The following is a 23,965-nucleotide window of genomic DNA, read 5'->3' on the forward strand; positions in this document are numbered from 1 at the left end:
TATCAATTTTTTATCATTTATGATTTAATTCAATATTTTGTATAATTCTAAATTTCTTTGTATACTATTCCTTTTCAATTGTATGTTACTCTAAAGGTTGTTGTTATCTCTTTTGTTCTATAGCCCTGATGAAGACTTGAAACTCAGGTCGAAACGTCGGCATAAAATAAATAAATATGGTTTTGTTTATTTATGTTGTTCTTTGCTGACCGAACCTCCCCCGACAAACTTCTCCAAGCATTAATCAACGGTCAACTATCTACACCTCGATATTTTTTTTTAGTTTCTCATATGGGTATTTAAATATATTTTAGACTTCTGGCCAATTTCCTTTAAATCAGGTCGTAAAGGAAGTGGAAATGGTTGACATTATTTTATTTATGAATAATTAAAAAAAATAAAAACAACGCTCTGAATATCGAAATGCATCCTATCTGGAACACATATCTGTAACATTCTAAATCATGTTTGATTGCCGGAAACTCATAAAGCAATGACGTAGCAAAGTTTTTGCAGCATCCATTGTACCCGTTGGGCTGGTTATTGCAGGAACTGTCACCAATGGACAATAGCTGATTGTCGGAGTAACATAATTGTTTACGATTTCCTCTTCGCAATAAACGCCGATAAAACTACCGAGGTCTTCGATCCTGTGACAGTCGATGTGTTGTGAAGATGAGGTTCGCATCGGTACACCTTCGCATGGCGTTCTTCTTTGTTTTGATGGTAACGTTGAAAAGGAAAATCCGTTTAGTTAATTTATTGATAATATTAGCTTATATTAGGTCATTTAATCTGAAATGCCAGTCTTAACCGGAAAGGTTATTTAATTAAACTACTCAAACTAAATACCATCATCTTCTATATATTTTCCTGAATGTTTTATCAGTTTTTTTAATCCTAGTATTGAAAATTGTATAAAGAAATAAAGTCAGAAAATGCATTTTTAACCTGTGATAAATTTTTAAAATTATGCAATTAAGGAAATCGCTCACAATACTTGAAACAAATGAAAACTTCATTTCAGAAACCATTTGACATACATACATTTCTGCCAGCGCTCAAATTAAAGCTAGTTACATTTACTACAAAATAGTTAATTATATTTATCTATGTAGGAATAGTAGTTTTTATGATATTTGACAAAATAAACTCACAAAATGTTAATTTCTAGTTGTTCGTATAAAATGTTTGATTTTTGAAAAAATATATCTTTAGATCCATAAGACGCACATATGTCTGCCAACACTCAAAATAAAGAAAATTTAACTTTCTATAAATTATGACACTTATCTTCGTAGGGGTAGTAGTTTTATGATATTCACTTATGAATATAAATTAGGCAAATGAAAATTTGTCAAACAACTATAAATCAATTTATTTTAGCAACTTTCATGTAAACTATTACTCCTATGAAGATAAACATCATAAACTACTTTATAGATCATTAAACTAGCTTTAATGTGAGTGCTAATAGACATCTGTATGTCAAATGGTTTTTGACCTGAGATAAGTTTTTAAAATTATGCTATTAAGGAAATCGTTCAAATTTTTGAATAGATCGAAAATCTGGTGAATATGGTGGGTTTAGATCCTTCACTGTCTGGTGTTGTCGTCTAAGAGTATAGGTCCTATCCGATCAATTAATGCAGGTTTTTTTTGGCAAGTTTTAGATGCATTATGTCAATATCACTGCAGCAAGATATGCATGAGATGGTTTCTCCTCTGTGTAAAAAGGAGAAATGAATTATTCCTTCCATTGACCATCACACAGAAATATTTTTTTTTTTTGGATTCCAATTTGGTTTTTGGGTGTGTCCCTGACTTTCGTCGATATTTAACTACTGACCTGGCCGATACCTGTTGTCATATAGCGCTGAAATGCATTCCTTACAACGATTCAACTGCTACCGCTCATCAAGTTCATGAGGTATCCATAGATCTACTGTTTTTACTCTAACGATGGCCTTTAAGTATCAAAAAATTATTTATACACTTTTATTTAGTTGCCCTACAAGGCCTTTCACTATTTGGTAAGGGTTTTATTCCACAGTGAGCCTAAGTTCTTCGCCAATTAGTGGTTAGTCTTCTTCTGGATTGGATATCCAAATCTGTGTCACAAGTGAATGGTCGTCTCGTTACAAGATCCTTCTCCAAAAGGCGTGGTAATATTTCTTATAGCTAGGGCTCCTGAATTTAAACTTTAAAAAAAAATACTACAAAATAGCACGTTTTCATGTTCATATTTGATAATATACTAAAAGAATGCGCAATTAGTTGGAATGATAGTAAATATTTCATTATAACATGTAAATATGGGAGCACGGGTAGCAAAAGGGTAAGACGCGTTCGAATCTTAGTTCTAATCCGGCTGGGGATTTTTTTCTGTTACTTTGTAGCTGTGAATCAACCCTGTGGGTTCTTGTAACCCTTCTGGGTTCCACCAAGCTTTTAAAATTGGGTACCTTTAATTGGGTAAAAATCTGCCGGTCGAGCGCCCTTCCAAAGGACGGAACCCCCGACCGATTATGGGTTATAGCGGTACAGATTTAAATTTAAATATCTAAATATATATAACGTAATAAGCGACAACAGTCCACTAATCTCACTTTAAATTTCCGAACTAATAAAAACGAACAATGACCCAATACTTAGTAGTGTTTTCTAATGGAAACTTTAATCCACTATTTTAGTTGGATTACTCAAGTCTTTATTGTGTTCATCAATCAATTATCATTTCCTTTTTAGAGAGTTTGGAGGATTTTAAAATGAAATTTAGTGAAAAATGAAAAATAAAATTCATATTACTCATTTCCAAAAGCCGCCAGAGCACCCATCCACTTACCGTCCCTTCTCGCTATTACCGATCATGGGAAAAATCCTCGAAAAACTTATTTTGAAACACCTATACCCCATCCTAGATTCTAATCATATAATCCCAGATCACCAGTTTGGATTACGAACATCCCACTCCACTATCCAGCAATGTCATCGTGTGGTGGACGTTGTCTCGTCTTCTTTGGAGCGTGGAATGTACTGCGCGGGAGTCTTTTTTATATAGAGCAGGCTTTTGATCGAGTCTGACCCCCAGGACTGCTTTACTAACTCCGTAAATTCCTACCTCCTACATATTTTCTCATCATCCGTTCCTTTCTTACTAATAGATTATTCTAAGTAAACCACAATGGTTTCTATTCATCCCTCTATTTTCAATCCGCTGGTGTTCCTCAAGGTAGTATTCTCGGTCCCCTCCTCTACACCGTCTATACAGCTGACATTCCAACAACTCCTAACACTATCCTTACCACGTATGCTGATGACATTTACTTGTTGAATATTTTATACAGTTGTAAATATCAATAAATAAATAAAAAATAAAAATAATATTAATCATTTACTTTCAGGTACTGTTGGTGCCCTCCTTTATATCTGGAGACGTGGAAAAGAAAAAACCTTGCTTTGGTACACGCTATTACTACTATACCCGAGCACCAACTAGGGGTTTGTTATTTTAATTATTTAATTATGGAGGTTTATTATTTAATTATAATCGGTTACTTGACGCATGTAAAAATAATTTGAAGTAATGTTAATATTATCGTCAATAAATTCAGAAACCCAATCATGTATGTTTTAATTAATAAGACTTAATTTTTGTTTTAAAAACTAATATTTTTAATATGCGTATTAACAGAAGGAAAACGCTAGCCACCATGATGGCTTCGTATGTGACGTCATTTAGACATAAACAAAGAACAACGATTTATCGATTCTCATTTTTTAGCTGTTTTTAAATTATTAGATATTTTGCTGTTTAAAGAATCATTATATATTTCATTTTGTGTTTTTTCAATAACAGACTTTTTTTTCATTTCTGAGATAAAGGGGGAGGAGTTATCTAGTGGTAACCTATTTTATGGAAAGAAGTCAAGTTTTTATTCTGTGGTACAACGATAGAAATAAAAGTAGACCCTCCCACTGGCCGGATTCGAACCGGCGCCGCTGCAGTAAAAAGGCAGTCGCTTAACTTCCTCTGCTACAAAAAGCCCTTTTCAGTAACGACCATGGATTATGATTTCATGAAAGCAGAAAGTACAAATTTTCTTACAATGGTTAAGCATCGAATAATGTTATCGAAATATTTTGGGACAAACCCTGATTTCTCTTCTACAGAGCTTAAAAATATTAAAACCTCTGTGTAAGTTATATTCTAAATTGCAGTTTGTCTATTTTTTTCTGTTCTTGAGTAAAGTCGTCCTCAACAATTGGAAGATGGACAAACGAACAGGAAAACATTAAATATAATTGATACATTTCAATCCAATTATGATTGAAATTATAACTAATTGAATAAATGCAGTCATTTTGTTGAATTGAAACGTTTTAATGCACTAAATAAATGCAAAATGACTTTTTATAAGTAATGATGATCTTCAGCTAAACTGTCTTTCTGAACAGTGTGAACATCCATGTTCTATCAGATTGATAATCAAATGTACGAGTATATGGCCTGGCGCGTCTGGTTTCGTTAATATTTTTTTTACTGAACCCATTATTCTGTATCGTACATACGTTATGTGATATGTGATAATTATGTAGATATGGGGACCATCCGTTTTTATTTTATCTTCTGATATTTCTTTTTGTTTTAAGATTTTACAATTGTTTAATGATGATGATCTCCTAGCTAAACTGTCTTCCTGAACCTCTTCATTCAAAGGAAGTAATTGTCTCTTAATAAAGTCAGATCGAGGATCAGTTGGTGTGAACATCCATGTTCAATCAGACTGACAATCAAATCTAGATGATCTGGTGTCTGGTTTTAGTATTTTTTTTTGATAGATTTATTTATTGATAGATATTACAATCTGCCACACAGTTGTGGGCAATAGGTAATATTGATGAATGATCTGATACATACTAAAATAAAAAAAATAAAATAAAATAAAAAAACTATCTTAAAATATATACAAACAAAAGAATAGACAAGTGAACATAATCAGACTATCTGTATGAAAAATAAATAAATAAAATAACATAATGATAAAATAATATATACAATATTTACAGAATCGACCTGAGGATCCCTGAGCCCACTCTATCCCCCACGTGTGAGGGGTAGAGCAGAGCTCAAGAGATCCCAGCGCATCCCTCTCGCCGCATCACTGGTAATGAGCCAGTGGAGGCTGAGCAAGTGCGCTAAAGCCGCAAACACCCAACTTGAGTGGAGAATCTGACAATTGCCAGAACTCCAATTGTCCATTTTTTATTTTAATAAGTCCCTTGGCCACTGCCGTTTCAACCTTCTAGGTGGGCTGTAGGGATGGGTGGAACTAGATAAGGTTTGAACCAAAGGATTAGGATGGTTGGAAAGGTTTATATGGAATTTTGAGAATTTGGTTGGTATGAGACTAGTATTATTATTATTTTTTTTTTTTTTTTACTGAACCCATTATTTTGTATCGAACATAATTCTCAATATCGTTGTCCAACTGAAAGGCAAAACCACTGTGTATTTTAGTAACTTTAAGTATTCTTTTAGAATAAATATTACCTCTAATGAACATACAATCTTTATCTTGTATTATACTTACATCGAAGTAATCTTTACAAAAATATAATCTGTTATTTAAATCCAACAATAATTTTGTAACCCTTTAAGCCAGCTTTAACTAAATGTTTGTAGTTCTGACATATTTCAGCACTTTGATTAATAACATTTGTGGAGCCTTTATAATAGTATTTTTTCAATGAGGTAATGCACAAGAACGATAAGGAACATAATTCGTAATAGATAATAGCCTAAACAAGAAAGATAACTATAAAAACGGAATAAATTAAAATAAAACTGGCTCTGAGTTGATAAACCTACCATATGTTTATGTCGGAATGACATCATGCCAAGACAGTAATGGTGGCTCGATTTATTCGGCGAAAAAAAAAAAATCAGTTTTAATGCAGTCCTAAAAACATATGTCACTGTCTGTAAACAACGACCCTACTAATGCACCCTAAATTCTACAGGCACACTAACATCCATAGAAGAATAGTTTAAAAACTGGAGAATCAAAATAAATCCTAACAAACCCCATCAGATCACCTTTACTCTCCATCGTAAACCTCTACCCCCCTGTTCTACAGTATCCTTTTTAAATATCACACTAACGCCTGTTGAACAGATTCGCTGCTCAGGCCTCCATATTGACAAGCGACTTACTAAGAATCTCCAAACTAGACTAAAACACCTACTTGACCAACGCTCAAAACGTTCCATTTCCTACAAAAAAAAATTATATACTATGATAATCAGAACAATTTGAACATACGGAATTGAGCTCTGGGGCTCTACCAAACCATGAAATTCTTCCCGTTTCCAATTCTTACAATCCAAAATCCTCCGTAAAATCCTTTATGTTCCTTATCACGTCACAAATAAATTCACCCATAAATACCTTAACATTCCATTCGTTGCAGATTTGACCCGAAATAGATATGCGTCCTTTCATTCTAAACTTCTTACCCATCCTAACCCATTAGTTCTTAATCTCTCCTCCTCAACAATCCCTGATAATCCTCCAAGGGATCTGAAAAGAAGATGGCCACGGGGCCTTCTAATTTAAATTAATGTTTGAAATACCACCATTGGTTGGTTCCTTCCCAAGATTTGGAAGTGTTTGAAACATTCCGTATATTTATTTATTGTATTTTTTGTATATAGTCTTAAATTACAATAAATAATTTTTTTAAAAATAAAGCGCAGTTTGAGATTAAATAGTGATTTTAAAAAATCAGTTGTTTTATCATAATCAAATAAGTGATATAAGATACTTTTCGAAAAGCCGTAAAGTACCGTATTTGTATTTAAATTTCTGATAAGATAAAAGAGGCCACAAGCTCTTCCCTTGTTTGATTTACTTTATCATGTTAGTTAGTACGTATTATCTTAATTATCATAATATTTATTTTATATTTTTTAGCTCCGAATCGGACAACTACAACCACAACACGTCCAACAACGACAACAACAACAACACGTCCAACAACAACTACCGCGGCAGGATGAAAATTATTCCCACTCATCAATCATAGAGATTAGATTTATTAATCATGCCTGAAGAATTTTTATGACTATACAAGAATAGTTCTAATTTCTCGCTATTTGCAGTTAAAAGAAATAGTTTAGATAAAATGAAAATTTATACTGTTTTTCAAGTTTTTTTTTTTTATTTACTTATTTTATATTTTTATATTATCTAAAACTGGAATTTTATTATTATATTGGTTTGTAAAGAGTATAAACAGAATTCATTTTCAGCCATTAGTTTTTAGAATTTATTCTTCCATAAAATAAACTTTATAGTTATATCTTGTAACATACTTAGTTGTATTAAACGCCATAGGCATTTATAAAGAAAATAACATAATAGTTTTGTATAAATATCGTACTATTACTGAAGAGCTTTCTTTATATTGATGAAGATGAATAGCTCAAATTTTATTTAAGCTTATAATAAATAATTAAAAAATATTTATAAACGAATTATATAATGAGTGTGTGAAGGATATCTTAATAATTATGTATTCAATTGTTTGATTGTAGTTTTATTAATTACACTTATAAATAAAATTCTAAATGTTAATAAATTTATAATGGCCTAAATGTAACTGTTACTATTTTTGGAACGAAAAAAAAATTGTACTGTGAATTATTTTTATTGGCGCGTGCATGATACGAATACGCTTAGGCAACAAAGACAGCGTTTACTATCATGGTAATACTATCATACTAGAACTGGCGTGATAGTTTAAATAACATGTTATAGTGGTCAAGCTAGTGAATGACAATACTGGCGCACTTAGAATAGCGTGGATGTTAAAAATACAGTGATCGGGCTGCAGTTACGTCAGGATCGTTTCCATAGTCACTGTTAAAAACCACAGCAGTAAATGTCGCTGTGCAATGGTGTAACATTTATGACAGTTGACGTCATGATATTTACTTTCATGGTAGTACAATTTCACACCTTATGCCATTGGAAGCTACTGTCACTTCATTTTTTTTTTTTAATTTTTCAAATTTTAAGAGCTACCAACAAATAATTTCTTCACAATACTGTATAATGCAATTCTAATAGAACAACCATCACATTCAATGGTTGTATTTGTATTTAATTTTTTGTTCTGTTGTTTCGTGAAACAACTTGAAAAAAATTACAACAATCCACCAATGCTTTTTATATAAGCTAGACATGACTTCTGGAGGTAAAATGTTTTTATTTATTTATAAAATTACATCAAATATGGTCCGTTTACATGACATCTATCGATCGGTACTAAAAAAAACATAAAAATGATAGACATAAATGAAATATATTAGTTACACTTTTGGTTATTAGGGTGGTGTGGAGACTACTGTAATATATTAACTAGAACAGTACAATATGAATTAATATCTAGTGTTAACTAAATACTAAAATGAAAATATAGTAAATAAATAAAACAAGACAAATTATAATTAAAAAAATAATCGAAATAACTTATGTAGTGAATAATAATGAAACACAAATAAGAATATAACATAAAATATAAAAAAAGAATGAAATACATATTAAATATAATATTATACTAAATAAAATATGTAAAATTATATGGAATATAATATAGTACATAAGGGCATTAAAGCTAAAGAGTAGCTAAAGGATACAATAAAACAAAACGACAAAATGTAATCGTAATATAATTAATGAATCATTAAGTAGAGAGAAAATTTACAGCAGATATGATAATTTCTGATAACTTGAATTTTTTTTTTCATTAAGAAAATTACATAAAATATGGTCCGACCAGATGACAACATCTATCAGTCGGTGCCAAAATAACATATAAAAATGAGTGAAATGTAATTGTTACAATTTTGACAATTAGGGCGTTATGGAAGCTATATAATTTATAAGCTAGATCAGTACAATATGGATTTATCTTTAGTGATACAACTAATAATTAAATTAACAGTTACTAAAATGAAAATAAAGTAAAAATAAAATAAAAATTATTAAAAAAATTAACTAAAATAAAAAATGATAGTAATAACAACTGAAAGGGCTTTGAAGTTAATAATAATGCTTCAATTTTACAATTTGTGAATTAATATAATACTGGGAATAAAAGAAGATGATACAGAATACGATAAAAATAAGGATCTAGTAATATGTAAATAAATAATATCTATAAATAACAATACATATATAATTAATTTTAATGATAAAATAGTTAATAATTATGTTGAGTTATGAAAAAAATACAGGCATATATGGTAATTTGATGAATCAATTGGTTTATTTCTGCTAACCATCATTTCGAGTAATTGTGTATCTCCGGAGTCCTAATTGAGCAATAATTCTGAGGTAGGTTATGTAATATCTGATATATATCTGCAGATATAGGGATCATCCGTTTTCATTTTATCTAACATTATTTTGTTTTTGTTCTAAGATTTAAACTTAACAGACAAACATAACATCAATTGAATTCCCAGCATACCACCATTACACGCCTTGTTAAACTCTACTCTCCTATGTTTTGGTATTTTTTTTAAATCTGTCACTATGCCTGTTGAACAGATTCGCTAGGACTCCATCTTGCCAAGAGATGGAATCCCCATACTAGACTGAAATGACAAGAACCTAACTTGTACATTTCGATTACTACCACACCTACTTGAGAAACGCTGTAAATTTCCCATTTACTACAAAAAAAAAAATTAAATACTATGATAATTAGACCAATGTGGACATACGGTATTGAGTTCAGGGGCTCTATCAAGCCATCAAATTCTTCCCATGCTCAATCCAAAATCCTCTGTAAAATCCTTGATGCACCTTATTATATCAAAAATAAACTCATCCATGAAGACCTGAACATTCCTGTCTTTGCAGATTTGGCGCGTAATAGTTATGCGTCTTTTTATTTCAAACTGCTTGCCCATCCTAACCCATTAGTTCTTAATCTTTCATCTTTAACACTACTCGATAATCCTTCGAGGCATCTGAAAATAATATAGCCACGAGACCTTCTGATTTAAATTAATGTTTGGAGTACTACCATTGGGTTGTTCCTTCCCAAGATTATCAAGTGTTTTAAACATTCCTCATATTTACTTATTTGTATTTTTTGTACTGTTGTAAATTTTATAACCGCAAATTTTGACTTATCCTTAGTTATATGTTTACCGTTTATAGTTGCCCACGCTCAGCGGAGAAGGGGGTGAATTAAAGGCAAATAATAAAAAAAAAAATATTATCGCAAAAGGAAAAAAAAAAGACAAAACAATAAAGAATTACTCCTTAGGCGCCACGTTATTTTTTCTTGGAAATAACTAAAACCCCGAAGCATTATGCCCACAATATAACTAAAATATACCACTATATAAACAATTGTTGAATATGACCACTGGCGAATACCTTTACATGTAGATAACAGAAATCCTAGGGGTGTTACCTACCCACCTGTTTAATTATCGTAATATTCCGTGAACAACAAAAAAAAAAAAGCATAAGTAAATTAACAAGTTGAAAGCAGAGAAAAAACAGTACAACTATATGTACAAAAGTTTAATAATAATAAGAAATATATGTACACAGAATGAAAAAGAGAAAAAAAGAATTCTTATCAATTTATAAAACAATTAAAACTTATAGGTTGACTTAACCTTAACTTAAATCCTTAACCTTAATAACTATATTTACATTATTATCCAAAAGAGTATAAAAGTGAATATAAAATAATAAAACAAAATAAAATTTAGTTCAAATCCCACGAAGTCCTTGGGTGCACTCCTGGCCGAACATAAGGTTGTCCGATATTTCCTCTCCGTCTCACCTTCACCAAAAGTTTAAGGATGACACCTGCTACAACTCTCTTATCCAGGACGTGCTGAAGAAACGTCACTGCACTATATTCCCACTTCTAGTGTTAACACCGTCCATTGAAGTAGAACACCATAATTTTGAAAAAAAAAACAAAACAAAACACATACGATGACATTTCTCATATGGTGCTATTTCGGTTCAAACAGTAAAGACAGAGGGCCTTTAAACTATTAACACTTCACATTTACCAATCGTAACGTGTTCCAAAATCAAACTGTCGCCTTCACCAAAAACAAAACCCACTCGCATGTATAAACATATCGCTCGTATTTTGTTTTTCCTATGACAACCGTAACACCGCTTGTCTACACAGATCTAGCCAGTGTTTTTTTTACCATGGCAACCGTAACAGTTTCAATAAAAAAATAAAATGTTTCAAGATTTTTTAATTGTTTAATATTAATAATAAAGAATCATTATCTATCCCTTTACATGTTTTGTGTAGGAATAACCAAAATGTTGAAAAGCGAGCGAGTTTTGAGAGCACATTAATGATCCGAATTTATGTTGTTGTAACAAAGTTCTATACAATAGAGTAGGGTTACTGAGCAGTGTTTGCTGACACAGTCCTTGGCTGGCCTTGTTTTGAATAAACTTGGAATCGTGTTCTGCTTTTATACGCCGAGTTAATTGACTAATGTTGTGAAGTACTACAATGGTTCTTGGAGAGTACGAGGAAGCCATTAACATTCAGTTCTTGAGAACAGTTTGTTATAATTTATAGGAAAAACAAATGGAGGCCGGCTTGGAGAGGTATCTTTAATCACTAGAAGAAATAAAAAATACTGTATAACATAATACTTTATATACAATATATTTACAATTTTAATTTTTAAAATTAAACGATACATTTTAAGAAAGAATGTATATTTTTATAAAAAACGGACGACTGAGGAATTTTCTATCGATATATATATATATATATATATATATAATCGATACAAATAAGCCTCGAAACGCTGTTTCAATATCAATGCAGTTTATACCGATGCTTACATCGGTATAAAACAGTATTTTGTCTAAAAATATTTTAACAATCTAGTTTTATTCGAATTCGTTTCAATTATTTTAATGTTATTTATTATATTTGCTTAATTATATTTCTCCATGTTGTATACTGATTCTAATTTATTGCTACACTAATTACTGTTTTTTAAAAAATCTATTTTATTTATAATTTCTACAAAATGCTTTTTCCCTTTTTTTCTCATTGCTCCCATCTCAATTTTAAAATTATCTACGTCTTTGTCGTCTGCTTTGTTTAAAATTTTTACATCTTTAAAATCAAGCTCATGCTTATTTTCTAAGTTTCCCAAATACTATTTTGTGATGTCTCATCTACTCTGATGTTGTTTACAGTTTACTTTATAATTAACATTTCGTCTGTTTTATTTTTCAATTTCGTTTTTTATATTTGACAAGAAATTCTCTAATATGTTATTATTGTGCAATTATAATTGTGTAATTTGGATGGTCATATTTCATAAAAGCGTTTTTAATTTCATTTGCCATCCCAGGGTAGTAATTTATTTTTTTAATATGTCCCACTTTTAAGGTTTTTCCTATTTTATTGTTATTATTATTACTTTTCTCCTCATTCGTAACTTTAAAATTATCCGTTATTCTTCTTATTTTCTTAGATATAGTTTTTTTCATTATTGCTTTATCATCCTGTTTTTCATTATTTTTGTTTTTATTATCTCTCTCATTCATTTATATCATATCAAAAACAAATATATATTTCTCTGGGTATCTTCTAGGAGAGGGTACCTCGTTGATAATACTCTGTACATTTATAAAATTTACTTATTGTATTATTTTTTGTACAGTTGTAAATTTCAATAAATACATAAAAGAAAATAATAATGAACAATAGTGAAAATTAAACAACATATATTTTTGATAAACTGAAAGTGAAAAAAAAAATTATTAAAAGTGAATGTAATGCATATAAACGAAAAATATGGGATTGAGAAAGATAGAAAGTAAAAAAAATACATGATTTTCTTTGCCTGTGCATTGTAAAAAAGTGATGAAACTAATGTATAGCTGTCAGCCAGTACTTAAATTAAAGCTATTTATATGTATCATAAAGTAGCTAATAGATGATTATCTTCGTAGGAGTAGCAGTTTTTATTATATATACACAAATTTTATCAGATCAACTACAAATTAACTTTTTGTCGAATATCATTCAAAATACCACTCCTACGAAGATAAGTGTCATTAAATATTTCATAGTAAATTAAATTAGCTTTAATTTCAGTGTTAATAGACATTTAAATGGCTTTGAGATATAGATTTCTTGAAAAAAATTGATTTTTTAGAAAATCTTTTTTTATGAAATATTACTTTTTAGAAAGTTATACTTCGGAAATTATTGAACATGAATAGCTTTATTAGGGTTTATATTTTAGCAAATTTACTCTACTTTTTATGATGTTCTCTTAAGTTTTCTAATGTTGTTAGTAATTTTAAAGTTATAGAGCTCTGAGTGAAAAATTAATGTTTTTTTAACGTCCTAAAACAGTCTCAATTTTACCTACTTATGCTTGGCACACTCATCAATTTCGACTATATAATAAAAAGTATTCATTAAAGTAATAGAAAATTGGGGAGAAATAACTTTACTTCTTCTTGGTTGCAAGATTATTACACACTTTGTTATTTTTCCTAACTAAAACATATGTTATTCTTAAAGCTTGAATAATCATTTATATTATAAATCGTTCCAAAGAAAAATATTATAGAAAAAGTAAGTCGTAGAATGTAAAGAAAACTTTGAGAAAACCACCTACATAAAATAAATTTATAATAATAATAAATAGTTTTTGTTTTCATGGTTGCTATGAAAACAGTAATTCTTACTTTTTTTTTTACCTGTCTTAATAATACGTGTCGAAATAATTAAATTCATTATTCAGTATTCAGATCAGTAAAAATTATGTGGTGTGCGCACTGCAGCAAATTTTTATAAACTTAAACTCTTTAAAACATAATAGTTGAATGGAATATAATTAGGAAAGTTGAGAAATAGAAGTTTTTTATTTATTCAGTTATAGTTTTATTGTTGTGCTTTCCAGTAACAGTTTTTATATTTTAATGAACTGTAGTCAACAGAACAGTCTTGAGTGCTGATAGTTATGTATAAGGTGCCGCTTTGAGTTCAGTTATGTCTAAGTGGTAGGAGCTGCTGTAGTAGAAGGTGTAGTGGATGATCCGTCTGAAATGAAAAAAAAATTAAATAAATGGAATAATAGCAAGCTAATACAATTTAACTCCTGAGGAACACCATATCTATAAAGTAATGAGTTATTGAAAAAAAATGACCGTTTTATCAAATTCAATTTCAAAGGACTGTAAACATTTTAATACTTACCAATACTTAATAATCCTTTAGAGGATTCTTTGAGTTTGTTTAATCCCATTCGATTTCTTAAAAAAAAACCTCAGTTTAGCTATCTGTTTTAAAGGAGAAACATGACAGTGTCCTACCAAATTTTCGTTAATTTTAAGGCATTATTTGAAAAAAAAAATTTACAACCACTGAAGCAAATCGTGAAATTATTAAATATGAAGGGGAAGGTGTCCTTGACCCGCGCACGGCGCGGCGTTGGTTTGGCATATTTAGCAGTGGGATACGACGTTGGAAAGGAAGAAGGGCTTAATGGATATTGACGAGGTTCTGCAGGAAGCTGTAGAGTCAAATCCGTCCACAAGTACTCAAAAACTTGCCAGGGAGTTTGGTGTGTCGAAAGATACTGTTAGTCGCCATCTACGCTCTATGGGAAAGGTGAAAAAGAGTAGTAGACTGGCCCATCACCAACTTACTCCTCAGCAATCACTTCCCATCGAACCTAAAAAAAGTTTAAAGAACTCCATGGGTTCGAACTCCTGCCTCATCCAACATATAGTTCAGAACACACACCATCGGACTACTACTTGAATCGACCCATGGCCCATTTTGTTCAAGAGAAAAAATTTGATAATTTTACGAAAGTTGAAATTGCGGTCCAAGAGTTCTTTGATAGCCATTCAACAGAATGGTATCAGCGTGGGATCGAGCAATTGGTTAGCAGGTAGTTAATGACGGTAGATAATAATGGACTATACTTTGAGTATTAATTGTATTTTATATCAAAGAAATAATAATACAAATATTTTTGTTGAAAAACGGTCATTTGTTTTGATACATCGCATTATTTATCTTTTAAAATTTTAAAGAAATAAACTACAAGGAGATCACAGCATCGCGTATAAGAAAGTTTTTACAAACATTTATTTAACTATAAACTAAGGAGAGAGAAAGAAATACTTTATTAATGCTGCCCAAATATATCGGGTTGCTACATTACACAGCATACTGATCAATCCGTGACTGGACAAATATAGGTTACATATTTTTACATGATATAATATAATAGATTGATAACTTTTTTTTTTCTTCCACAGTTTTCTTTTACTTTTATTCTACAATTAATACCAGTCTACAAACTAACTACAAGTTTTTCGATTTATGCCTTTTAATTTTCTTTCCCTTCCATTTCACAACCCCTATTTCATTTGATCAACAAATTCCCCTATATAACAAATATTAAAATATTTAAAATAATAAAATAATAACTAAAACAACAAATAAGATATGCGATGCATGCATGCCATCCCACTTCTGGATAAACTCCCATATAACAATAAACTACCTATTTAATCTATAAAAATCTATTTAATCTACAAAAATCTATTTAATTTTGGCGTCGTCAAAAACAGAATACCAAAGGAAGATACTTATCAGTTTTAAAAGATAATCAAAACCTTAAAAATAGCAATATCGAACTACGTTATAAATATTTAATAATTTTAACTATTTTCTACTATATTTTTATTTATATAGATCATACCGGGCATTGGTGTTGATCCTTGCCTATTTCGTCCGCAGGGTTGCATGTCCCCATTGTTCTGAGACACCGATGCTGCATTTACTGAAAGCTAGAAAATAAATAAGAAAAATATGATTTTGGGAGAAATATTATATTAACATAAGTTAGCAAAAATTTAAAATTTTTTAAACTTCATAGAAACCCTAGATGTTTTTCTAATTCTAATACGCTGTAAAGAAGCTCTTTTAGAGAATCAATTACAACTAAATTAAATAAATTGTACTATAATATTATTGAAATTAATTTTATACAGCTATATATTTGGTTTCTTGTTTCCTAATTTCTGTTTTCCAATATGCTATAAGGATTAATATAATAATTATTTAAAAGAAAGAATGTTTCAATTATTTACGAAAATTTATATTCCTTTCTTATAATTATATTTTTTTAACTGATTAGTGCATTAATGGAAAGGTTGATGATTTTTGACTGCGATAAACGAATCTAAGTAATTTTAAATAGCAAATAATTCAAACTTTTAGTAAAAAAACATCAAAAAATTAGGTACAGATTCTTATATTTTTTCAAGACTTGGCACACAATGTAAACTTTACCGTAAGAAATAACAATATTATAATAAATAATAAAATAAAAAAAATTAAATAATACATAGAATGAAAATATTAATGACTGAGGTTCATAATAACACTAATGATAATGAACTAAAAAAAAATTATGGCTAAATTTAAAATAAACTATTTATGAGCCAAAGTTTCGTCTCACTTTGCAGGGCTTCACTAGGGCTAAATAAAAAAGATAAAAACAACTAAAATTAAGTTACAGCGTAAGAGAAAAAGACAACATGAAATAATAATAACATATAGTGTGATTAAAAATTATGTATGATATATGAAAATTTACATAAAAACGAACTAAGTAAATAAAATAACATAAAATAATATGTACAGTAAAAAGTATAAATAAACAAGAAATACAAGAAAGTACAAGACAATTAATGAATAGGGAATTAATTACGAATGATAAGTAGATATGAGAGAAATATAAAGAATACAGTACACACTAAAAGATGGAATATAAGAGAAATTAGAGTAAAATAAAGATTAAGTAAAAATGAAATAATTATAATAATAAAAAATCATGAAAATCGTCAAAAAGTATGGTTCATAAAAACAGTAATTATAATACATTTAAAAAAATTATTAATAAATACATTCAAACATAGATTTATAATAATATTTAAAAATTAAAGCATAATTAAATTTCAACCCATAATTAGAGTTAACGTTTCGGCCCACTTTTCAGAGCTTCATTGGGGAAGTTTATGAAATGAAACAAATATCATTTTTTTGCTTTCCTTCATTTTGAAAGTTCTGATGAAACCCCAATTTGTGGGATATAACTTTGGCTCTTAATAAAAAGTTTATTTACTATTTGAGTTATTTTAACCATGCCCGAGCCATAATTAAATTCTATATATATTTTTTTTTTTTATATACCAACAGACCTTAAAATGTTACTTCGAATTTATTTATGTAATTAGAAAAAAAAAATTAATTTATTTATGTTTATTGTAAGATTAGATAAAATTTTGGGAAAAATTCAAAACTAATAAAAGTATTGCAAAATACTACATGCTAGATGCCAAAGACATCGATTTTTAACGTAATAATTGACATATTTTTATACGTTTATGTACACATGATACTATCTAATTATATTTTCTCATGCGAAAATAATTTTCCCTATTACATTCCGCTAGACCCTCTAGCCTTGGAATATTAAATTTATGCAATTTCTGAAGGTAAATTTTTTATACGACCCTACAAATTTCATCAAGCCCACCGAAGTAGATGATTTTGATGAAAGTAAGGTCAGGAAGATGAGCTTAAAACTCGACTGAATTCTTCAACAATATCATTATACTATTTTAAACTCTAAATTATCCAGATCTTTTTTCTTTTCTTCGTTTATTATCCTAAATGTCAAATACCATCATCATGATCATTTGTAAAGTTTTATTTATTATTATAATAGAAGGTAGTCCTCAGCGATGGCAATGTCTACTTATGGATACTTACTGAGCTTCAATTTTGGAAACAATCCTAAAATCATTATTTTTATAATATAATATATCATCTGATGTCATAGCAATAGTTAATATTTTTTTCAGGCAATCTAGAGCGAAGGTGACAGTTTGCCTTGTTTTCAACCTATTCTAACCATAGTGGGGGGGTCAAGTTTTTTTATTTTTTGGGACCACTACTTAATGAAAAAGTCAACACCCAAGGATTCGATCCGGCGCCGCCCGCAGTCTCAGAACGATAGACCTAGTAGTGCAAGAACCGGGAAGAAAAAAAGGCAGTTATCTCACCCCAATTTTTTATTACTGTGATGAAAACTAGGTATAATTACTAGTCAAAATTTGTGACTCTCCCAAGTATAGGTAGGGAGAATAAAAAATGGCAGCTGTTTTAAAGCCTTAAAAAAACATTAATTTTTCATTCGGAGCTCTATGTCTTAAAAAATACCAACAACAATAGAATATCTATGAGAACATTATTTAAAGAAGTGTAAATTTGCCGAAATATTAACCCTAAAAGAGCTATTTGCGTCCAATAGTTCTATAGATATAGCTTTTTAAAAACCAAAATTTCTTAAAAATCTACTGAAAGATTAGTAGTTAGTGAATGTATTTTGAGAATTCTATATCTAAGCAAACTATGTGACGTACTGATGTCTATTAACACTCAAATTAAAGCTAGTTCAATGGACTATAAAGAAGTTTATGAACTTTACCTTCCTAGGAATAGTAGTTTTCATGATATTTGCTTAAAAAATTGATTTATAGTTGTTCGGACAATAAGTTAGATTTATGAAAAACTTCATTTCAGAAACCATTGGACGTACTGATGTCTGCCAGTGCTCAAATTAAAGCTAGTTAAGTTTACTAAAAAATAGCCAATTATGTTTACCTTTGTAGGAGTAGTAGTTTTTATGATATTTGAAAAAATATACTCACAAAATGTTAATTTCAAGTTGTTCGTATAGAATGTTGAATTTTTGAAAAAAATATATCTCTAGATCCATAAGACACACATATGTCTGCCAACACATAAAATAAAGGATATTTAACTTACTACAAAGTAGTTTATGATACTTATCTTCGTAGGGGTTGTAGTTTTTATGATATTCACATATGTATATAAATTTGTTAAATGAAAATTTGTCCGGTAACTCAAGATCGCTAAACCACAAATAAAAAAGCTCTGTCAGGGTAATAATAAAAATAAGTAATAAAATACCCCAACTATAAATAAAATTAAAAAAAAAAAAAAGTGTCTCGGGAACTATGGGAAGCAAAAAGCTCTATTAGGGCTCAAATTTACTCTACTTTAAATGATGTTCTATTAGGTTTTCTAGTGTTGTAGGTAATTTTAACGCCGAATGAAAAATACGTATTGTAGCGTTTATAAATAGTCGCTACTTTTTATTCCCCCTACCAATACTTGGCAGACTCATCAATTTAGACTCATAATTATACATATTGTTCATTAGAGTAATCAAAAATTGGGTTCAAATAATTGTCTTTTTTCTTCTCTTGGGTTCTTTAACTAAATCTCATTACTTGCGCTTGTCAATTGAAGTAATAAATCTAGCCAGAATACTTTAATTTTTTTCGGCTAAATTAGAAAATAAAACAATATAAAGATTTAATTCGGTAGGTAATTTGACTCCTCCACTCATCATATACGAAACGAGTTAGTTTTTTTGGTATATTTCGCTAAAAAAATTTGGGTGAGAGATTTTGCCATAATGTAAGGATGGCCAAGCACCAATTTTTTTTTTTATCACTAATTAATTAATAACAATAATTATTATGGATATAACAGATAGATGGATAAAGGACGTGCTAAGTGGAGGCGGAGGAGGGGCTTACCGAGTGGATAAGTCCGGTGTGGAACATTGATTGATTCTGATCTCATGTTGTCAGGACATGGCCAGTCAACGCCCAACACAACTGCTGCCATTAGGGATAGTATGTTAGTGTATCACTGCTATTGCAGTAACACAGTTTCTTATATAGTTTAATAATATAATACATATTATATTATATTTTATTATTATCATTATTATGAAGCTTAATCATCTCTAGTGCAGGGGGACTCATGGCCTCTATGTATTGCATAATAAAATACAAGAAACAATGTTATGTTATACACATCTGCAATGTTAATGTATGAAGTGATAATCTTCCAATATTTTGTATCTCCTTTTTTTACTTATATGTAATTATGATTTCTCTTCTTTTCTTTTTTTTTTATTTAAATAACTTTAATTTTATTCACTTTTTGTTCTGATTTTTAATTTTAATTTTTTTATTATTATTATCTTATAAATATTATCAGTATTTTATACATATTTATTATTATTAATTAAAACAGAATATAGTCTTTCATATGACAGAATTTTTAATATAGAAAACTGTTTTTTACTGTAATTAGACTGGAAGAATTTGTTATTTTTTATCCTGTAATATTTTATCATTATTTGATTATATTAATTTACTCTTTATATATATTTTTTTAAATTTATTCTTTATGCTCAGTTATGTTTTATCTTATCTTACAATTTTATTATATTTTGTATTTACTCTTTCTTGTTCTATGTAAATATAATTTCTCTTATTTTTTTTTTCATTTAAATAGTTTTAAGTTTGTTTACTTTTTGTTGTTCTTTCTAATTTTAATTTTTTGTAATTTATTAAAATCTTCTATAAATTTATTATTATTATTTAAAACTGAATATTCTGGCAGAATTATTAATATAGAATTTTCTTTACTAGAGTTAGATAGGTATTAGAAAAAAAATTATTTTTTACGTATTTAAAGCAGCATCTGTTATTTTTAACATATTATAAATTGACATTATTTGATTTTATATTGATTTTGATATTCTTTTATTTCAATTTAGTCTTTGTACCCAGTTGTATTTTATCTAATTTTACGGTTTTATTATATTTTGTATATAATCTTTTTTGTTACATGTAAATATGATTTCTCTTATTTTTTCCTGATAAATTGAAATATCTGGTTTTCTATAGAACACTCTGATAGCATTTGCATTTTGGTACACCATTTCCTGAATTCTAGGGAAATCAATCTTGAATATCCCAAATATCATGATGAGGAATTAATGTCAACAATGTTCTGCATATGGTCCAAATTGTAAGCTACGCGTTTTCCTCATTGGATTAAAAATTATGAATTTACAAGAATTTACAATAATAGAACAACCTCGTTTCTTTTTCAATAATCCAAGACGATGTTGTGAGTGTTATAAAAGTCTATTATAAACTTTCATTTACTGCCCTAGCTTAAAGAAAACTCGTTTTAAATAAGATATTACTACATTTATTCACGATGGTGATTCTTGCCCTCAGTAAGATTCTATTTAGAACAATTAATTTATTTCTCAATCGAGTTTATATATAGAGAGCTGCGTGGTTCAGTGGTAGGGCACTGTGCTACTAACTCCAAGGATCTGGGGTTGAGACTGACAATTATTTATTATTTTACTGTAGCCATGAGTCAGCCCTCTCGGGTCCACTCAGGCTCATAAAGTGGGTAACCTTAATTGTCTACCATGATTCAAACTAAATCACCTCCACGCCCAACCGTTGGTCTAGTTACAGTACTTCCTAACTGAGTCTTCATCCCTGACTCTTCATTTAAAAATATGTAGTGGTATATATTTTTTGTTATTTACATGTTCGTTCTTCTCACCCCCAACAATAACCATCTACGACTTAATTAGATAATATATTTTTATATTTTATAAATAATATTATAATACTTTCTAAAATCATTGGCTTTCTTACAATAACTATATCATTCATTAGCATTACTACTCATATTACCATAAATTTGTTGTTAATCTGGGAAAATTATTATCCTGTTGTTAATGTTCAAATTATTCATGATTTATCCTTATTGTTATTCTTAGTTTATTATTACTAATAAATTAAATTAGTGGTACTTTAAGGTACGCTGATTCAGTGTGGATACGACATAGCTGATATTAAAGGAAATCTAATTTTACATTGATATAACCAGTTTGATCATAATCTCAATGAATTTCACGAGAATTATGATTTCAAAAAGTTAATCGATGATATAAAGGTATGCCACCGCCACATTAAACAAGCCTTTAATTAATGCACTTTCCGACATTCTTTACTATTTTCTACATTAAATGTGGAATATTTTTTTTCCTAAAAGGTGTGACTACCAACATTATATAATACATATACATCACAATATTAATTTTCGGACTATTTTTCATGACTCTTATCTTCCTAACTTAATTATCACATCCTTTCATAGTTTACATTTATCAACTTTCCATTAATAATAAAAAATTGGAATGGTCAATAATTTCAAAAAAACAAAATTTGTGGTAATTTAAAGCATTTATTTTTTATTCATTGTATAATCCCTGTCAGACTATTTCAATAAGAATAAAACCTACATGGGGCCGCTAGTAGCTCAGTTGGTTAGGCCAAGGTCTATAGATCTGAGATCTGCGGGCGGTGCCGGATCGAATCCTGGGGTGTTGACTTTTTTCATTTAGTAGCGGTCCCACAAAATGAAAAACTTAACCCCCCTACCAAGGTTAGGTGTGTAAATTGATTACAAAATACATCAGGGTCATCTTCCTTTTATCTATTACCCATTGTCAATCAATGGCCATCCAAAAATAAAAGCATAATTAGGATTTTTAAAAATATAAACCGACTTTATGGTAAATAAGTTAAAATTAATTATGGCAAAAACTGCAAATTTTCATTTAGGGCAGATTTGTTTAGTAGTTATTAAAAAAACTAACATCCATTTGGTCTCAACACTTTTTTATTATCTCAACACTCCAACATTTCGGCAATTTTCAAGGATCTATCAATAAAAATTGTTTAAATACATTCTATTCATTATATAATGCAACTTTTAAAAAATCATAAAAAACAAAGGATAGAGTAGAGACAAAAAAATCAATCTGGATTGGTATATTAAGTACAAAGTTAATTCATGAACATAATGTTATTCTTGTTTTGGTAAGATAAATAACATGTATTTAAAATTGATAGGTTTTTTAAATACTAATATGAATGAATAAATAAACTGAAATAAAATTGAAAATATAATGAAGATTTGGCAAACCTCTGCGCAATGTTGATTAAGTGAGTAATTGAAATAGAGAATGTAAACTATTAAATATAATAATCTTACCTGTAAGAATAATGTTATTTTAGACAAACTATGCAATTAAGTTTATTACCAATGTTTTGCCTGTGATAGTGTAATAAGGTAGGAAATGTAATTGTTCATAGTGTTTTTTTTAAATTAATTTATAATAAATAGAATGTGCTTAATTTTTTTTTATTGATTGATCCATTAAAATAGCCGAAGTGTAGGAGTGTGAAGATAATAAAAACTATTAAAGCTATGCGGAGGTTTTTGTTTAAAATATTGCAGGAAGATAGCCTGGTTGTTGGTCAATAAAGGTATGAAGATAGAATAATAAAACTATTTATTGTTAACCAACATTTCGTCCCACCTTGCAGGTCTTCGTCAGGGCTACTCCGTTTTTAAAATTTAAGACTAGGCCAAAAAATGTTGTACTAATTAATCCAGTTTTTCGAAGTATAGATTTTATATTTATAATTTAATAATGTTAAAAACTAACTCACCAATAGCTGAGCCGAGAGGCAGAGAGCAATGAAGAACACAATTGAAGTTCTCATGTTGGCCAAAGTGTTGAAATGTGCTGATAGCAGAAGCCTCACAGCCACTTATATATTAGCTGGCGAGGTGTACACGTGTACTTCCTACAATTATGTCACTATTTTATCCTGTTTCCGTCAAATGACCCATTGTATGCTTGATCAATGTCGTTCATCTTATTATCTATAGACCTTGGAAATACATTTTTTCAAACTTTTGTAGAATTCCCATGTACTCTATTGCCCAAATCAAATAGTACAAGAGCCGGGAAGATAAAAAGGCAGTTATCTTATCCCAATTTTTATTACTCTAATGAAAACTATGTATAATTACTAGTCAAAATTGATGAGTCTGCCAAGTA

General features: G+C 29.3%; 1 long non-coding RNA gene and 1 other non-coding gene across 2 annotated transcripts; one reads left to right on the forward strand and one right to left on the reverse strand.

The window, feature by feature from the left end:
• The first annotated feature begins 649 nt into the window (after positions 1-649).
• LOC112211311 (uncharacterized) lies at positions 650-7,649 on the forward strand. The gene is made up of 3 exons (XR_010843423.1): positions 650-726; positions 3,405-3,501; positions 6,978-7,649. It is a non-coding gene; the product is annotated as an uncharacterized protein (transcript).
• Positions 7,650-13,968: 6,319 nt separating this feature from the next.
• Positions 13,969-23,702, reverse strand: LOC106683714 (uncharacterized). The gene is made up of 3 exons (XR_001343586.3): positions 23,571-23,702; positions 15,827-15,914; positions 13,969-14,151 (listed from the first exon to the last, which is right to left on the reverse strand). It is a non-coding gene; the product is annotated as an uncharacterized lncRNA (long non-coding RNA).
• Positions 23,703-23,965: the final 263 nt, after the last annotated feature.

This window comes from Halyomorpha halys, unplaced genomic scaffold, assembly GCF_000696795.3.
Source record: "Halyomorpha halys isolate HHAL.00 unplaced genomic scaffold, Hhal_1.1 Scaffold507.1, whole genome shotgun sequence".
In the NCBI taxonomy this organism is placed as follows: domain Eukaryota; kingdom Metazoa; phylum Arthropoda; class Insecta; order Hemiptera; family Pentatomidae; genus Halyomorpha; species Halyomorpha halys.